Source organism: Rhinatrema bivittatum, chromosome 6 (genome assembly GCF_901001135.1).
Source record: "Rhinatrema bivittatum chromosome 6, aRhiBiv1.1, whole genome shotgun sequence".
NCBI classification, from domain to species: Eukaryota; Metazoa; Chordata; class Amphibia; order Gymnophiona; family Rhinatrematidae; genus Rhinatrema; species Rhinatrema bivittatum.
In genome coordinates, this window is record NC_042620.1 from 207,899,982 (window position 1) to 207,917,977 (window position 17,996).

The window sequence follows — 17,996 nt, forward strand, 5'->3', positions numbered from 1 at the left end:
AGGATGTTAAAGTAGTTTTGAAACAGTGAGTTTTTAAACTGGATTTTAATAAGGCCAGAAAGGGAGCAAGATACATGAACTCTTGTGCGAGTGTGTGTGTGTAGGTGTGTATTTGTTTGCCCATTTCCTATTTTTTTTTTGTTTAGAGTGTTAAAAGGGCAGGGTGAGTGTGTGTGTGCATGCTAGGGATGGTGAATGGCAGAGAAGTGAGCGGGCATGATGTGAATAAGGACATGGAGGAGGAAAGCAAGTGGACCCAGAAGTAGCAAGAGAAGAAGCATAGAGTCAGGAAGCATGGGAGGAGGGAGGTGCTGAGGGGAAAGCAGGATAATGAGGAGAGAGAGCAGAGGAAGAGCCCTCAGTGGAGGAGCAGGGGGAAGGGATGGGAAGAAAGGAGCGGAAGTGGAAGTGAGTGACTACCCAGGAGTTGGCAACCCATCCAAGTGCAGCGGCATAGAGGGCAGGCAGCGGCTACATATCTACAAGCTTTCCCATAAGGAAAAGTGAACATTTGCCAACTATGAAGAGCTCTTTGGACAGCAGGCAGCTAAAATATCAAAGGCTGCAAAGATCCAGATCTGGAACAGAATAGCTATGAAAACTGCTAGTCAAGGTGGAGGAAGATTTAGAGATCCGAAGGCCAGCCTGACCAGAATCTTGAAATATCAGAGAGAGACCAGAGGGAGCGCACCACGTCCCATCACCCTTACGCCAATGGAGCAGAGCTTAACAGACTGACTGGGTCCTGATGTTTTCAAGGAACTGGAACAGGATCTTCACCCTGCTGATGATGATGAAGTCACAGGCAAGTCTTTTGGATGGGTCTGGGGAGGGAATGGAATCAGACATTTATGACAAGGGTCCGTTTTCAGTTTACATTGATTTTCACCCCTAAATTCCTGGATTTTTCCAAAAGTGATAATTGGTTTAAACCTATTTTCACCCTAGTTTTTAGACTTTATTAAAGAGCAGCTCCAAAGCTGCAGTGTCTCAAGGCCTCCAGCAACTGCTGGAACCCAGTGTGGGCCAAAGCACCTGCAGCATTTCAAGTCCCACCCCGTTCCAGCGAAAGTGCTCAACTGCTCCTCCCCGAAACTGCTGCCTGCTGCTACCAATGCAGCATTTGAAGTTGGCCAAGCCCACCAGAAGCACTTCCCGGCTTGCAACCCGAGCCCGCACAAAAGCAGAAGTGCAGTGCCGCAGAATGTGGGAGCCTTAGTAAGCAAGCTGCTGCTGAAGAGAAGCCTGGAGCCACCACTGGCAAGGATGAATATTCTGTTGCAATGGCTGGGGGGAGGGAGGAGAAGCGGGAGATTCTCAGAGGTGTGGGGAGAGAAAGGGACATGCTAGGGGATGGGAGCAGAAATAGCGATGCTGCTGAGAGGGAAAATCTGCTTAACATTTTTATTTGAGTTTTTTTTATACCGAGGTATAGCTAGTAGCCTTCACTCCGGTTTACAAGTACAACAACCTATTACAATTAACAGTAAAAACTGGAAAACAGAGAAACTAACTTATTACAGGCAACTTTAAGTGTCTTAAACTTAAGTTTAAGTGTCTTGAGTTTCTGTCCACCAAAATAAACTATTTGCCCAAAAAATGAGTCACATTTTTCCATTAAGTTTTTCCTGCTTTTATTCTTATTATAATAGACCCTGATAAATTCCCAGGAAAATTTAGAAAAAAAAAAATAAAAACTGAAAATTGTCTCTAATGAGAACTAATAAGATTTTCCCCTTTTGTTATAGAAAAGTGAGAATCGTATGACATGTGACGTCTAATAGTGTAGGCCACTTCACTTTTTTTTGTTTCATTTCACAGTACTCAACACTCACAAGGAGACGCAGGAAGAACGGACAGGAAATGATCAGGAAGAGACAGAGGCTGAAGAACACAAGCATATTATAGAAGAGCCAGATGTTGGGGAACTGTCCTCTCTCTATGCTGCCTCTGGATCTCCTCTAGGATCCAGATATACTTCCTATTGTGATAGCAACAAGCACACCATGCCACGTGCAGCAGGAGCCATCACAGCCAGTGGGAAGAACAGAAGAGGCCGCAGCACAAATTTCAACAGCTGACACAGTGCACACCATGTCACCAGGGCCCTCACCAGCTTCACAAAGTCCTTGCCTGGAACCACAAAACTCCACACAACAGCCAGATGTCAGTATGGCCAGATCAGAGGAAGAAATCCACGTGCAAGGCAGCACAATATACCATGGCCTATGGAACATATAAGCAAGGGATGCAACAGATGCTTGAGGCCCAGCTACAGCAGAGTCAATATTCTCACAGGGTCTTAACAATCTGAAAGCCTCTGTAAATAATCTCAGTACCACCATCCTACAGTTATTCCAGCTGGCAGCCTCAACCAAGTCCAGCAACCTCCTTGACTACCACACCATACAGTAGTTCTGGCTTTGGGGATATAGCCAGGACAAAGAAGCCTCTAGGCAAGAGGACTAGACAAGGCGGCAACATATAAATAATTCACAGGAGAGATGCTCTTCTATAGAGTTTCCTGTATAAAGCCAAGATAGCAGCTGGGCCTATCCTAGCTGAAGAGTCCCTGTGCTGGGGGTATCTGGATATCTATTCCTGACATCGTATCAACAGCATCCGAAAGAAGGGTGCGGTGTGCCGCTGTCAGGACGTTGTTGGACCTGGCCAAATATGCTGACTGTAGTTCTACTGGCAGAGAAGCTGACAGTGTTACTAAGGAGGATGTGGGGGGACATACCAGTTCCGGAGATGGTTTTCCAGGGAGATGAATCAGATGAACTGAACCAAATCGCTGTGAACCTGGAAGATGTAGTAGGCCAGATTGACAAACTAAAGAGTAGCAAATCACCTGGACCGGATGGTATGCATCCTAGGGTACTGAAGGCACTCAAAAATGAAATTTCTGATCTATTAGTTAAAATTTGTAACCTATCATTAAAATCATCCATTGTACCTGAAGACTAGAGGGTGGCCAATGTAACCCCAATATTTAAAAAGGGCTCCAGGGGCGATCCAAGAAACTATAGACCAGTGAGCCTGACTTCAATGCTGGGAAAAATAGTGGAAACTATTCTAAAGATCAAAATCGTAGAGCATATAGAAAGACATGATTTAATGGAACACAATCAACATGATGTATTTACCCAAGGGAGGTCTTGCCTAACAAATCTGCTTCATTTTTTTAAAGGGGTTAATAAGCATGTGAATAAAGGTGAACCGGTAGATGTAGTGTATTTGGATTTTCAGAAGGAGTTTGACAAAGTCCCTTATGAGAGGCTTCTAAGAAAAACTAAAAAGTCATGGGGATAGGAGGCGATGTCCTTTTGTGGATTACAGACTGGTAAAAAGACAGGAAACAGATAGTAGGATTAAATGGTCAATTTTCTCAGTGGAAAAGGGTAAACAGTGGAGTGCCTCAGGGATCTGTACTTGGACTGGTGTTTTCAATATATTTATAAATCATCTGGAAAGAAATAAGAAGGGTGAGGTTATCACATTTGCGGATGATACAAATTATTCAGAGTAGCTAAATCACAAGCGGATTGTGATACACTGCAGGAGGACCTTGCGAGACTGGAAGACTGGACATCCAAATGGCAGATGAAATTTAATGTGGACAAATGCAAGGTGTTGCATATAAGGAAAAATAATCCTTGCTGTAGTTACATGATGTTAGGTTCCATATTAGGAGCTACCACCCAGGAAAAAGATCTAGGCATCATAGTGGATAATACTTTGAAATCGTTGGCTCAGTGTGCTGCAGCAGTCAAAAAAGCAAACAATGTTAGGAATTATTAGGAAGGGAATGGTTAATAAAATGGAAAATGTCATAATGCCTCTAACACTCCATGGTAAGACCGCACCTTGATACTGTGTACAATTCTGGTTGCCGCATCTCAAAAAAGATATAGTTGCGATGAAGGAGGTACAGAGAAAGGCAACCAAAATGATAAAGGGGGATGGAACAGCTCCCCTATGAGGAAAGGCTGAAGAGGTTAGTGCTGTTCAGCTTGGAGAAGAGACAGCTGAGGGGGTATATGATAGAGGTCTTTAAAATTATGAGAGGTCTTGAACAAGTAGATGTGAATCAGTTATTTACTCTTTTGGATAATAGGACTAGGGGGCATTCCTTGAAGTTAGCTAGTAGCACATTTAAGACTAATCGGAGAAAATTCTTTCACTCAATGCACAATTAAGTTCTGGAATTTGTTGCAAGAGGATGTGGTTAGTGCAGTTAGTGTAGCTGGGTTTACAAAACGTTTGGATAAGTTCTTGCAGGAAAAGTCCATTAACTATTAATCAAGTTGACTTAGGGAATGGCCTCTGCTATTACTGGCATCAGTAGCATGGGATCTTCTTGGTGTTTGGGTACTTGCCAGGTTCTTGTGGCCTGGTTTGGCCACTGTTAGAAACAGGATGCTGGGGGCTTGATGGACCCTTGGTCTGACCCAGCATGGCAATCTCTTATGTTTTTTATGTGTTACATATGAAGGACAGTACAGCTGTGTGTGCAGTGGACAATAGCTGTCACAAATTATCCTTCTGAGTACACAGGTCTCCATGAAGTTGGTGATAGTGACGTGCTCTGTACTACATTTCCATCTGTCCTGTCCCCAATCTCCTGTCAGGTCTCTGGCCTCTGGGTCTTTGATAGCCCTCACCTTCTCAAAGTGCCTTAACATATACATCTGCCTACACAGCCACTGGAACTTGTCTGCCTGTACAACACCTCTAGACTGTAAGTAGCTGGACCATATTGGGCTTAGATACACTAGCCTATGAACTAGTATCATAATCTGGTCATGGGCTAGTCCTCTATTATATGGGGTTGCTACTTCTGCTTAATGTGCTTTGTCTGTGTGTTCACCTGTATGCTCACAGATAAGTTAACATGCATGATTTGCATTATCTCACAAGACAAGTGTGAGCATGCAGAGAACAGCATGGTGTCAGTCCAGCATCAGTACTTCCAGGTTGGGCACTACAGAAAGTTGGGAGGGCCGGAGTGTAATAGGGGTCTTTTTGATTTATTTGGGTGATGGCCATACTCAGCCTGGCTCAGAAAGTGAAGGAAAATGTTATAATAAAATGCTTCAGAAAACTATGCTTTGAGAACTATGTAGAAATGTTATGCTAATTTGTGTGTGAGAATTGTCAGGCGAGAATCTGGGGACAGTGGTTGGTGCCAAGGGCGTGTTATGGTGTGAAATTAAACAACTGACAGATGTACTGGGCAGAGAGGTTACAACTGGTAAGAATACTAAGACGGAGGGGATATCACTCTTGCCTTAAACAGCTACAAATTCTAGTTTCACACAGTTGCTAGGTTTTGGGTTTTTTTTAGTATAACAGTAAAGATTAGATCATACAGACTTCATACTTTTGGAAGTGGCGGAGTAGACTGATTCCTTGGGTTGACATCAATCACAAATATAAACTTACAAGTATAAGTAATTGTGGCAGTATAATTCCAGAATAAAAGCTGTGCTCCCAAAATAAAACAAAAAGGATAAGCTGTCCTTTTTTTGTTTATGCATTCTCTTTAGTAGTTGTATTATCTGCAATTAACTGTTCTGTATTATCTGATTTTATTTATTCTCTGTTCTATCATCTTATTGCTCAAATAAACCTATCAAAGTATCGCGGGCATAATTTCACTGTGCCTTGTCTGAATCCAAAACACAGGGCCCAAATGACTCACTTATATCCTCATCCCCTCCCCCACACCAGAGTTCGTGTCTGGCCATCAAGTCCATTTTACAGCCTAGCCCAACATATCTCCCTTAAAATGAAGGGAATGAGAGCAAGAAACATAGCCCTTATGCATGGCATTTGGGATCAGATCTTCTATTGATTATGGGCTAGGAATGAGGTTCTACATAAAGATCCTTGCTTCAGAGATGCTTCTCTAGCAGCAGCTTCCTTGGTGGAGACTGTCTTATCCTGCCTGCTAGAGAATGCTTTGTTTTATGGCTCTTAAAAATAGGAGCCCTTGCATATATCTAAGTGGGGGGAAGTATTTATTTAGAAAATGTATAACTGCTTGATCAACAGCTCTCAGCAGTGTACAATTTTAGATTTATGCAAGCAATCACACAAAAATACACAATATAAAACAATTAGACAAGACTTGTAATCACTCACTTAACTGTAGTATTACTGTATATTTGATTTTAGAATTTAAACCTTGTAGTCACAGACACAAGCCTCAAAGGGTCAGATGCAGTTTTCAAATGTGTTAGGCTCTGAATAAATAGGCTTTTAGCTTCTTCCAAAAATGTAATAAGGAAGATTCATTTTCAAAATCCCTGAAAATGCATTCCTGAGACTCTCCTAATCTAACCAATTTAACAGATGGAATGCAGAAGATTTTGGGATGCTGACTGCAGAACATGACTTGGTCAATAGATTTTCAAGACAGCATTAAAACTTAATGGAGCGAGGCTATCAGTGGCCTTAAGGATCAGCATTAACACACTGAACTTAATATGGCACTCAACAGATAACATATAGAGTTCTCTCCAAAACTTGAATTATATGTTCTCTGACAGAGGTTCCAGATAGATAGCCACATTCTGTACCAACTGGAGGGACCTTTAGAGAGGTTTGTCACAGACCCAATAATTAGAAATTACAGAAAATCAATAGGTGCCATTTAGTGCCTGAACTACAGCTCTGAGGTCATCCTCACTCAGAACAGGTTTTAAATTTTGTAGTTACCTAATTTTCCAAGCGCCACTCTTGCCCATTTTTTTCATGCGAAGGTGAAACATAAGCACAGACTCAAAAGTAATACATAAATTCATACATTTCTTATGTGAATGCTTGTATTTGCTTTTGTTAGGTAGTTAAAAAAAAAAACAAAAAAAAAAACCCATTGCTAGCATTCTGTGGTGGTTTAGGCACATATTAGTCATATCTTTTTGAGGGATGAGGTGATGCATTTGCTGGAAGGGAAATGCAGAGTGAGAAATCACAGTTTCACAGTCTTTGCCTGAACATAGTTACATTCTGAGAACTGGCTTATTCACACCTGAACTATTCAGCTATTCTAAAATATACATTTAAAGCATCGGACCAGGTAGATGTGCAGCTCTCAGCTTGCTTGTATTTGGGCTCAATTATGCTTGCCTCCTGTCCTCCTCCAGTTTTATTCTTGGGTCTCTTTTCTGTTCTAATGTATTTTTTTTATTTTGTGTATGTACCACTTTGGAATGAAAGATGTGCCCCCTTTTATGGCTACACCCCACATCTTTCAGTACTTTCCACTCTTCAGCTTTCCATGTTATAAAGAATAAAATCACAAAACATTTAGATAGACATGGTTTAATGCAACACAGCCAGCATGGATTTACCCAGAGAAAATCTTGCCTCATAAATCTCCTACATTTTTATGAAAGGGTGAATAAACATGTGGACAAAGGTGAACTGGAAGATGTGGTATTTGGATTTTCAGAAGGCGTTTGACAAATTCCCACATGAGAGATTTCTAAGAAAACTAAAAACTCATGGGATAGGAGGAGATGTCCATTCCTGGATTACAAACTGGTTAAAAGGCAGGAAACAGAGAGTAGGATTAAATGTTCTGTTTTCATAGTGGAAAAACATAGAAATGATGGCAGAAGACGACTAAACGGCCCATCCAGTCTGCCCAGCATGTTTTGCTCTTTTTTTTTTCTCTCATACTTATCTGTTACTCTTGGCTCTTAGTAACGGTTTGGTTCTATTTCTCTTCAACCCCCACCATTAATGTAGAGAGCAGTGTTGGAACTGCATCTAAGTGAAATATCTAGCTTAATTAGTTAGGGGTAGTAACCGCTACACCCATGTTTATTTGTTTACCCAGACAATATAATTCAGTCCTTGCTGGTTGTTGTCTGTATATGGATCCACTTTTCTTCATTCCCCCTGTCGTTGAAGCAGAGTGTTATGCTGGATATGCATTGAAAGTGAAGTATCAGGCTTATTTGGTTTGGGGTAGTAACAGCCGTAACAAGCAAGCTACTCCCCGCTTTTTTGTGAGTGCAAATCCTTTTTTTGCATTCTCTTGCCGTTGAAGCTTAGAGCAATGTTGGAGTCGCATTAACCGTGTGTATGTTTATTGAATAAGGGTATTATCTCCAGGTAGTAGCCGTCATTCCCACGAGCCACCCACTCTTCATTCACGTCCTCTAGCCATTATGGATCCACAGTGTTTATCCCACGCCCCTTTGAAGTCCTTCACAGTTCTGGTCTTCACCACTTCCTCCAGAAGGGCATTCCAGGCATCCACCACCCTTCTCCGTGAAGAAATACTTCCTGACATTGGTTCTGAGTCTTCCTCCCTGGAGCTTCAAATCGTGACCCCTGGTTCTGCTGATTTTTTTCCTACAGAAAAGGTTTGTCGGTCTTTGGATCATTAAAACCTTTCAAGTATCTGAAAGTCTGCATCATATCACCTCTGCTCCTCCTTTCCTCCAGGGTGTACATATTTAGATTCTTCAATCTCTCCTCATAAGTTATTCAGTGAAGACCATCCATCTTTTTGGTCGCCCTTCTCTGGACCGCCTCCATCTTGTCTCTGTCTCTTCAGAGATACGGTCTCCAGAACTGAACACAGTACTCCAGGTGAGGCCTCACCAAGGACCTGTACAAGGGGATAATTACTTCCCTTTTCTACTCAATATTCCTCTCTCTATGCAGCCCAGCATTCTTCTGGCTTTAGCCATCACCTTGTCACATTGTTTCGCCGACTTCAGATCATTAGACACTATCACCCCAAGGTCTTTCTCCTGCTCCGTGCACATCAGCCTTTCTCCCCCCATCGAATACAGTTCATTCGGATTTCCACTCCCCATATGCATGACTCTGCACTTCTTGATATTGAATTTCAGCTGCTATATATCTTCAACCACTCTTCCAACCTCCTTAAATCACGACTCATTCTCTCTACTCCTTCCGGTGTGTCCACTCTGTTGCAGATCTTAGTGTCTTCCACAAAAAGACAAACCTTATCTTCTATCCCCGTCTGCAATGTCACTCACAAAGATATTGAACAGGACCGGTCCCAACCACGATCCTTGCGGTACACCGCTTAAAACCGCTCTCTCTTCAGAGAGAGTTCCATTTACCATCACACACTGTCTTCTGTCCGTCAACCAGTTTGCAATCCAGGCCACCACCTCGACACTCACTCCTAAGCTTCTTATTTTATTCACCAGTCTCTTGTGCGGGACTGTATCAAAAGCTTTGCTGAAATCCAAGTAGATGACATTGAGTGCTCTTCCTTGATCCAATTCCATGGTTACCCAGTCAAAAAAGTCAATCAGATTTGTCTGACAGGATCTTCCCCTGGTGAATCCATGCTGCCTCTGGTCCAGCAATTCTCCCGACTGTAGATAGTTCACTATTCTCTCTTTCAACAGTGACTCCAATACTTTTCCCACCACCGAAGTGAGGCTAACTGGTTTGTACTTACCAGCCCTCTTCTCTGTTCCCACTCATGTGAAGCGGGTCCACCACCGCTCTTCTCCAATCACTCGGCACCACTCCCGTTTCTAGGGATCTATTGAACAGGTCACACAGTGGACCCGCCAGCACATCTCTGAGCTCCCTCAGTATCCTGGAATGAACTTCATCAGGCCCCATGGCTTTGTCCACTTTCAGTTTCTCCAGCTCTTCCCATACATTTTCTACTGTAAATGGAGTTACATCTACTCCACTCCCCTCCAGTTTCTTGTTAACTAGCGACAGTCCTTCTCCAGGGTCCTCTTTAGTGAACACAGAACTGAAGTATTCGTTTAATATTTCTGCCATTTCTTCGTCTCTCTCCACACATTGATCCTTTCCACCTTTCAATTTCACTATACCACTTTGAACTTTTCTCTTTTCACTGATGTATCTGAAAAATGTTGTCACCTCTCTTTACCTCCTTGGCAATCCTCTCTTCCACTTTTTGCTGTCTTGATTAAATTTCTTCATTTCCCACAGTTCTACCAGGTATTCTTCTTTGTGCTCCTCCCTTTGGGATCTCTTATATTTCTTGAACGCTGTTCTTTTAGCTTTTATTTTGTCAGCCACCTCCTTTGAGAACCAGATAGGTTTCATTTTTCTTTTGCTTTTCTTTACTTTTCTAACACACACACACACATATATATATACACATACATATATATACATATATATATATATATATATATATATATATATATATATATAGAAAGGTAAACAGTGGAGTGCCTCAGGGATCTGTACTTGGATCAGTGCTTTTTAAATATATTTATAAATGATCTGGAAAGGGGTACAATGAGTGAGGTGATCAAATTTGCAGATGACACAAAATTATACAGAGTAGTTAAATCTGAAGTGGATTGTGATAACTTGCAGGAGAACATTGTGAGACTGGAAGGTTGGGCTTCCAAATGGCAGATGAAATTTAACATGGACAAATGCAAAGTGATGTATATAGGGAAAAATAACCTTTGCTGCAGTTACACAATGTTAGGTTCTATCTTAGGAGTTACCACCCAGGAAAGAGATCTAAGCGTCAAGGTGGATAATACATTGAAATAGTTGGCTCAGTGTGCTGTGACGATCAAAAAAGCAAACAATGTTAGGCATTATTAGGAAGGGAATGGTTAATATAACGGAGGATGTCATAATGTCTCTGTAACACTCCATGGTGAGACCTCATCTTGAATACTGTGTGCAATTCTGGTCACCTCATCTCAAAAAAGATATATTTGCACTAGAGAAAATGCAGAGAAGGGCGGTTAAAATAAGGGGCATGGATTAGCTGCCCTATGTGGAAAATCTAAGGAAGTTAGGACTATTCAGTTTGGAGAAGAAATGACTGAGGGGGGATATGATAGAGGTCTAGAAAATCATGAATGGATTTGAAAAAAAATTAATGTAAATCAGATATTTACTCTCTTAGATAACAGAAGGACTAGGGGGCACTCCATGAAGATAGCAAGTAGCTCATTTAAAACAAATCAAAGAAAATTATTTCACTCAGCATATAGTTAAAGCTTTGGAATTCATTGCCAGAGGATGTGGTTATAGTAGTTAGTGTAACTGGGTTTAAAAAAGGTTTGGATAAGTTCCTAGAGGAAAAATCCATAAACTGCTATTAATTAATAAGCAATAGTAGCTTGTGGTCTATCTAATATTTGGGTGTTTGCCACGTACTTGTGACTTGGACTGGCCACTGCTGGAGGTGGGATGCTGGGCTTGATGGACCCTTGGTCTGACCCAGTATAGCAATTCTTATGTTCATTTGTAAGTGAAATTCCTGCACGAAATTGATGATGATCAACACATAAGTGTCTCAGTTTACTTAGCTGTTCCTTCATGAATGTATAAACATGAGCTTTCAAAACTTTAAAATGTACTTATAAACTAAGCAAAGTGGTATGTGAACATTTCATGATATCTGTTTTCTTCCTTTCAAACTGAAGTTTTCACGTGTTTTATAATGTTCTGTGTAATAAGTGCATCATTAAACATTAGGCAGCTTTTCCCCCCATTGAAACTAGGCAAGAAATGGAATCAACACTAACCAAGGGCAAGGAAATTTTCAACATTTTCAATGCTATTTCCCTATAGGAAATAATTTTAAAAGGTATCTAAGTGATTGGGGCATATGAAAAATATGAGATGAGAATAGCACGGTGCTCCTCTATCAGTGTTACAAATTTGAAAGAAATTAGTTATTTGGGGGTAGAATGAAGAAAAACAGAAACATTATGATCTTAAAAGCAAGGCCAGTGCAAAGCTATTAGACACCCTAAGCTAAACTTCATCTATGCATCCCCCCAACCTCAGGAGAATTCCTCTTAAGAACATAAGCAGCAGCAACTGGATCAGACCAAGAGTCCATGAAGCCCAGCATCCTGTTTCGAACAGTGAGTGGTCAATCCAGGTTACAAGTACCTGGCAAGTACCGAAAACATAGATCCCATACTTCCAATGCCAGTAATAGCAGTAGCTATTCCCTAAGTCAAATTGATTAATAGCAGTTAATGAACTTCTCCAAGAACTTATCCTTTTCTAAACCCAGCTACACTAACTTCCCTTAACCATATTCTCTGGCAACAAATTCCAGAGCTTAATTGTTAAGAGAAAAAAAGGTTTTTTTCTTATTAGTTTTAAATGTGCTACTTGCTAACTTCATGGAGTGTCACCTAGTACTTCTATTATTTGAAGGAGTAAATAACCGATTCACATTTACCCATGCTAGACCTTTCATAATTTTATAGACTTCTATCATATTCCTCCACAGCCATCTCTTCTCCAAGTTGAACAGCCCTAACCTCTTTAGCCTTTCCTCATAGGGGAGCCATTCCATCCCTTTATCATTTTGGTCACCCTTCTCTGTACCTTCTCCAGTGCAACTATATATATTTTTTTTTAGATGTATCGACCAGAATTGGACACAGTACTAAAGGTGCGGTCTTCACCATGGAGTGATACAGAGGCATTAAGAAATGTTCTGTTTTATTCACCATTCCCTTCCTAATAATTCCTAACACTGTTTGCTTTTTTTGACTGCTGCAGCATTCTGAGCCGATGATTTCAATGTGTTATCCACTATGACGCCTAGATCTCTTTCTTGGGTGGTAGCTCCTAATACAGAACCTAACATTATATAACTATAGCATGGGTTATTTTTCCCAATATGCATCACCTTGCACCTGTCCACATTAAATTTCATCTGCCATTTGTATGCCCAATCTTCCAGTCTCGCAAGGTCCTCCTGCAATTTATCAAAATTGTGATTTAACTACTTTGAATAATTTTGCATCATTGCAATTACCATCTCACTCATCGTATTCCTTTCCAGATCATTTATAAATATATTAAAAAGCACCAGTCCAAGTATAGATCCCTGAGACACTCCATTGTTTACTCTTTTCCACTGAGAAAAAGGACCATTTAATCCTACTCTGTTTCCTGTCTTTAAACCAGTTTGTAATCCATGAAAGGACCTCACCTCCTATCCAATAATTTATTAGTTTTCTTACAATCCTCTCATGAGGGACTTTCTCAAATGCCTTCTGAAAATCCAAATACACTATATCTACCGGGTCACCTTTATCCACATTTATTAACCCCTTCAAAAAAATGAAACAGATTTTGTGAGGCAAGACCTCCCCTTGGATAAATCCATGCTGATTGTGTTCCTTTAAACCATGTCTTTCTATATGCTCTGTGATTTTGATCTTTAGAATATATTTTTTCCTGGTACTGAAGTCAGGTTTGCTGGTCTATAGTTTCCCAGATCACCTCTGAACCCCTTTTTAAATTTTGGGGTTACATTGGCCACCCTCCAATCTTCAGGAATAATGGATGACTTCAATGATAAATTTTGTAATTATCTAATAGATCTGAAATTTCGTTCCTTCAGAACCCTAGGGTGCATACCATCTGGTCTAGGTGATTTGCTACTCTTTAGTTTGTCAATCTTATTTACTACATCTTCCAGGTTCACAATAATTTGGTTCAGTTCATCTTGACTCATCACCCTTGAAAACTATCTCCCCAACATCCTCATAAGTAAACACAGAAGCAAAGTATTAATGTATTAATTTAGTCTTCCTGCAATGGCCTTATATTCCCTAACAGCCCCTTTAACCCCTCCGTCATTTAATGGTCCAACAGACTCCCTCACAGGTTTCTTAATTCAGATATATTTAAAAACATTTTTATTATGAGTTTTTGCCTCTACAGCCAACTTCATTTCAAATTCTCTTTGCCTGCTTTATCAATGTTTTTCACTTAACTTGACAGTGCTTATGCTTTTTCCTATTTTCTTCAGATTCTTCTTCCAATTTTTGAAGGATTATTTATTTATTTATTTTTGAGCTAAAACAGCCTCTTTCACCTCACCTTTTAACCATGCCAGTAATCATTTGCCTTCCTTCCACCTTTCTCAATACGAGGAATACATTTGGACTGCACTTCTAAGATGGGATTTTTAAACAACTTCCATGCCTGTTGTACACTTTTAACCTTTGCAGATGCACCTTTCAGAGTTTTTTTTATATTTTCCGCATTTTATCAAAGTTTCCCTTTTGAAAATGTAGTGGTAGAGCTGTAGTATTACATATTGTCCCCCTTCTAGTCATTAGATCACCATCGCCAAATGGCCCCACCACCGCTACCCTCTTTCACCAAATCCTGTGACCCACTAAGAATTAGATCCAAGAAAAGTTCCCTCTCTCGTCAGTTCCTGTACCAATTGCTCCATGAAGTAGTTGTTTATTCCATCCGGGAACTTTACATCTCTAGCATGTCCTGATGTTACTCCAATGCTTGCCACCACAGGTGAGGTCCTGAGAACACAGCCAGCTGTTTATGCTACTTTTGAGCCTGGAAATGAAGGCAGGCTACAGCGCTACTGAAGGTCACTGCCTTGGTAGAAAGCTGGCAGAGCAAGGGAGGTAGAGGAAGTAGCACAGAGCACATTGGCAGGATTCTGCCACTACAGCAAGGCTTGCTCCCTTATTGATGCAAGCCCAGTTCAGTCCTGCCACTGCCGCATCCCTGTTATACAATCACTGTATAAAAAATCCAATGTATATTGAAACCAACACTCGAATTAACCTCCTTCTCCCTCTAAGTAACCAACTAAATATGGCCCCTAGCGACCTTGGGCAAGTCCCTTTACCCTCCACTGCCTCAGGCACAAAACTTAGATTGTAAGCCCTCTGGGGATAGGGAATCACTTACAGTACCTGAATGTAAACAGATGTGATACCTCTGATTGAATGTCGGTATATAAAAATTATAAATAAATAAAAATTATAAAGACATAAGATAAACCTTTGATGAAAAATATAAGTTACTATGCAGCGCTTGATCCATTTCAGAAGCTGGTGTGAATGAGGAGTGATCACCATGGAGACCTGGTTCAATGAGTCCTACAACTGGGAGATGTTATACCAGTTCAAGATGAATAGGGAAAGCAGAAAAGGTGGCTGGGTAGCATTTTATGCATTAAAGCAAATGAAATGTAGAGAATATGGGGAAAGGAGGGGATGCTAAGGGTCACCTTAGAAAGAAGGTATGGCACTTTAATCTATACAGGAGTAAAAGGCAGACTTCCAGCACCAGCAGAACTAGATAGAATGAATCAATGGCATGCACAGGATGGCAATGAAACGAAAGATCTTATTGGTGTGAGATTTTAATCTGATGGATGTGGACTGGGACATTTTATCTGAAGAATCAAAAGCACAGAGATCCTGGATTCCCTTCAAAGAATACTCATCTGGCAAATGATTAATAGAACCCAGAAAGGTCTTGGCTAGGGATGGGGCGGTTTGACATTTTTTACTTGTATTCTCATTTATATTTGTATTCACAACCTGCTTATTAGCAAATGGTACAGGCAGCGTAGTCATTCACATCTGTGCTCTCTGTGCCCACATCCACCTGAGCTACTTCAGCCTTAACCACAAATTCTTTACTGGGATATTCTAATTTCCCTGTTTTGAAAAGTGATGGTCTCCTAAGAGGTGATCTTACTCCTCCAAAACAGCACAAAAGGTGCTTGACTAGAGTTGGGGCCACTCTACTATGTCCCTGAGGCTCTCCTCTATATACCTTTGTCTTGTCTCAGCTCCTCCAATCTAGTTTCCAGAGACTGGACATGTTCTCTGACAGCCAGGAGCTATTTGCACTGGAATCACACATACAAACTCTCACCAAAAGATAAATCATCATACATGTGGCACTCTGTGCATACGACTGGAGAGGCCCCCTCTCACTCCTGAAATTATATCTGCATCTTAATTTTGTTGAGTTTCTCAAGTTTTAAAAGCTGATTAATGAGTGGATATGTCTCAATGTAAGGGTTTTAAATGCATTTTTAAAATCTAAGGGCTGAATTTAAAAAAAAAAAAAAAAAAAAAAGTTTTTTTGCATTAAAAGGCCCATGTATGCCCATATCTGCTGAGGTAAGGAGTTCCAAAGAGGTGGACCTTCCACAGAAAAGACACAATCATGAGTCAATACAAGGTACACCAGCTTTGGAGAAGAAACATTCAAAAGACCCTTGGTTGATGGAACAAAGTGGGTACGAAGTTTATAAATTCACAGCAAAGCATGGATTCCAAGCAAAGCATTAATCCAAGAAGAAGAAAAATTATATAGTAGAGCCAATAAAGGGATAACACGGGTGTCATAAGATCATGCACATATGCACCAGTCAGACTCAGGACATGGATGTTACGATAGGCAGCTCATGGGCAGCCTTGCGAGCTGCCTCACTCACCCCTGCAGGCACTGCCATGACCCAGCTTCCAGGCATCCTTCCCTAGGTATATGTGTGCCCTACAGCTGATTTCTTAAAAGGCCCGAGTGGGAAAGTCTCAGTGGTGCTTCCTGATGATATCAAGCAGCCTCCACATATAAGGGCTCCTCAGACTGCTAGTCTTTGCCTCAGCAATGGGACTTCTTCATCCTTGCGGTAGCTGTGCTTCTTCTGTGTTCCTGGATCCTGCTTCGTCTTGCAGCCCCAGTCTTTCCTCATCTTCCAGTCCAGCCTTGTCTAGTCTTTCAGTTCCAGCCTCATCCAGTCTTGTCCTCCAGCCCAGCCTGCCTTCCTCCTTCTCAGCATCCGTGTCTCATGTGTATCCATGTCTCCCCTCGGCCTACTCTTCCGGATCTTAATCTCTTGCCTGAACCTGACTACAATTTCTTGCCACCTAGTTAGAGTCTAAAAAGGTTTCTCCAGAGGTTGACAAGGGTGATTGGTCAATAAACAGGCTGAAATCACCTAGTATGATTGTTGACTTTAAGGTTACAAAAAAAAAAAAAATTCAACTCCCGTGGAAAAGCATTAAAAGACAACAAACCTGGAGAACAATACACCAGGCAAATCTTAACCAGAGTGCAATAAAATTACTCATTACAATGTTCTGGTCTTCCCACCTGCCAAGGCAGAAAAAGATGGCTTACAACATTATTTGGAGTCTTAGCATTTATCAGCAGTGGTATTGCATTAATAGAGGATGGCATCCTCATCATGGGTTATGGCAACCCCCAATGAGGAAGCAAAACATGGCCATGACAACAAGCTCTTGGCCCTAATGAATCAATGTAGGCAGATGAAGTTAAGGCTTAGTGTAAAGAAATTCCACAATTCAAGGTCAAGAAAGTCTGATTCTATGGGACTGAAAGCGGACCCGGATAAAGTTATAGTCATATAGGATATGCCATGCCTTACCGATGTAAAATCTGTGCAGTGTTTCATTGGGTTTGTGACTTACCTAGCAACATTTATGCCATATCTATCAGAAATACATGAGCCCTTGAGAAGACTTCTGGAAAAGGATGCTGTTGGGCACCAACTTTCAAAGCATGAACAGGCAGCGCAGGAAATAAACTGCTTGGTTGTAGATGCACATTGTGCTGAAGTATTATGATGTCACCAAGCCTGTGCGATACAGAATGATGCTAGCAGAAATGAGCTTGTCTGATGCAAGAGGTCAGCCTATGGTCTTTGCTTCTAAGGTACTTAACCATAGCTCAGCAGAACTGTGTGTAAATCAAAAAGGAATATTTAAGAATTATGTTCGCCTGCCAACTTTTCATCATAGCCTCTATGGCCATGACATAATTACAGCAAAAACTGACCATAAGCTGCTGATAGTAATCTTCAAGAAGCCCACATCGTGTGCTCCCAAGCTTCATCAGAGCATGGTTTTCACACTGCAGCATTACAATTTCGATGTTGTTTATAAGCCAGACCCGGAGATATACATCACTGACACATTTAGTGAGTTTGCTTACTATAAATGTCCATAGACAGTAGAATGAAATAATCCTACAGCACAGAATGGACTCCTTTCTCTAGCTCAGTAAAGTTTTACTACTGAGCATGCGTGGGAGTTCCCCTGCACATGTAGCTTTGTGAGTCCCTCAGTTAGCTCTAGCTAAGTAGTTGATTCTCCAGGAAGGGGGTGGGTATTAAGCATGGCTAATTAATCCTGTTGTCTACAGAA

At 41.1% G+C, this 17,996-nt stretch overlaps 1 protein-coding gene across 2 annotated transcripts in view; it reads right to left on the bottom strand.

The window, feature by feature from the left end:
• SH3BP4 (SH3 domain binding protein 4) overlaps positions 1-17,996 on the bottom strand; it is a 168,693-nt gene that overhangs the window by 79,327 nt on the left and 71,370 nt on the right. The window contains exon 1 of one of the 2 annotated variants that reach the window (XM_029606499.1): positions 17,262-17,335. The exons of the other annotated variant lie outside the window; for it this stretch is intronic. The gene's annotated coding sequence lies outside the window, so the exon portion shown is untranslated. Of the gene's footprint in view, positions 1-17,261; positions 17,336-17,996 lie in introns of those variants that run through there. 2 annotated transcript variants of the gene reach the window in all.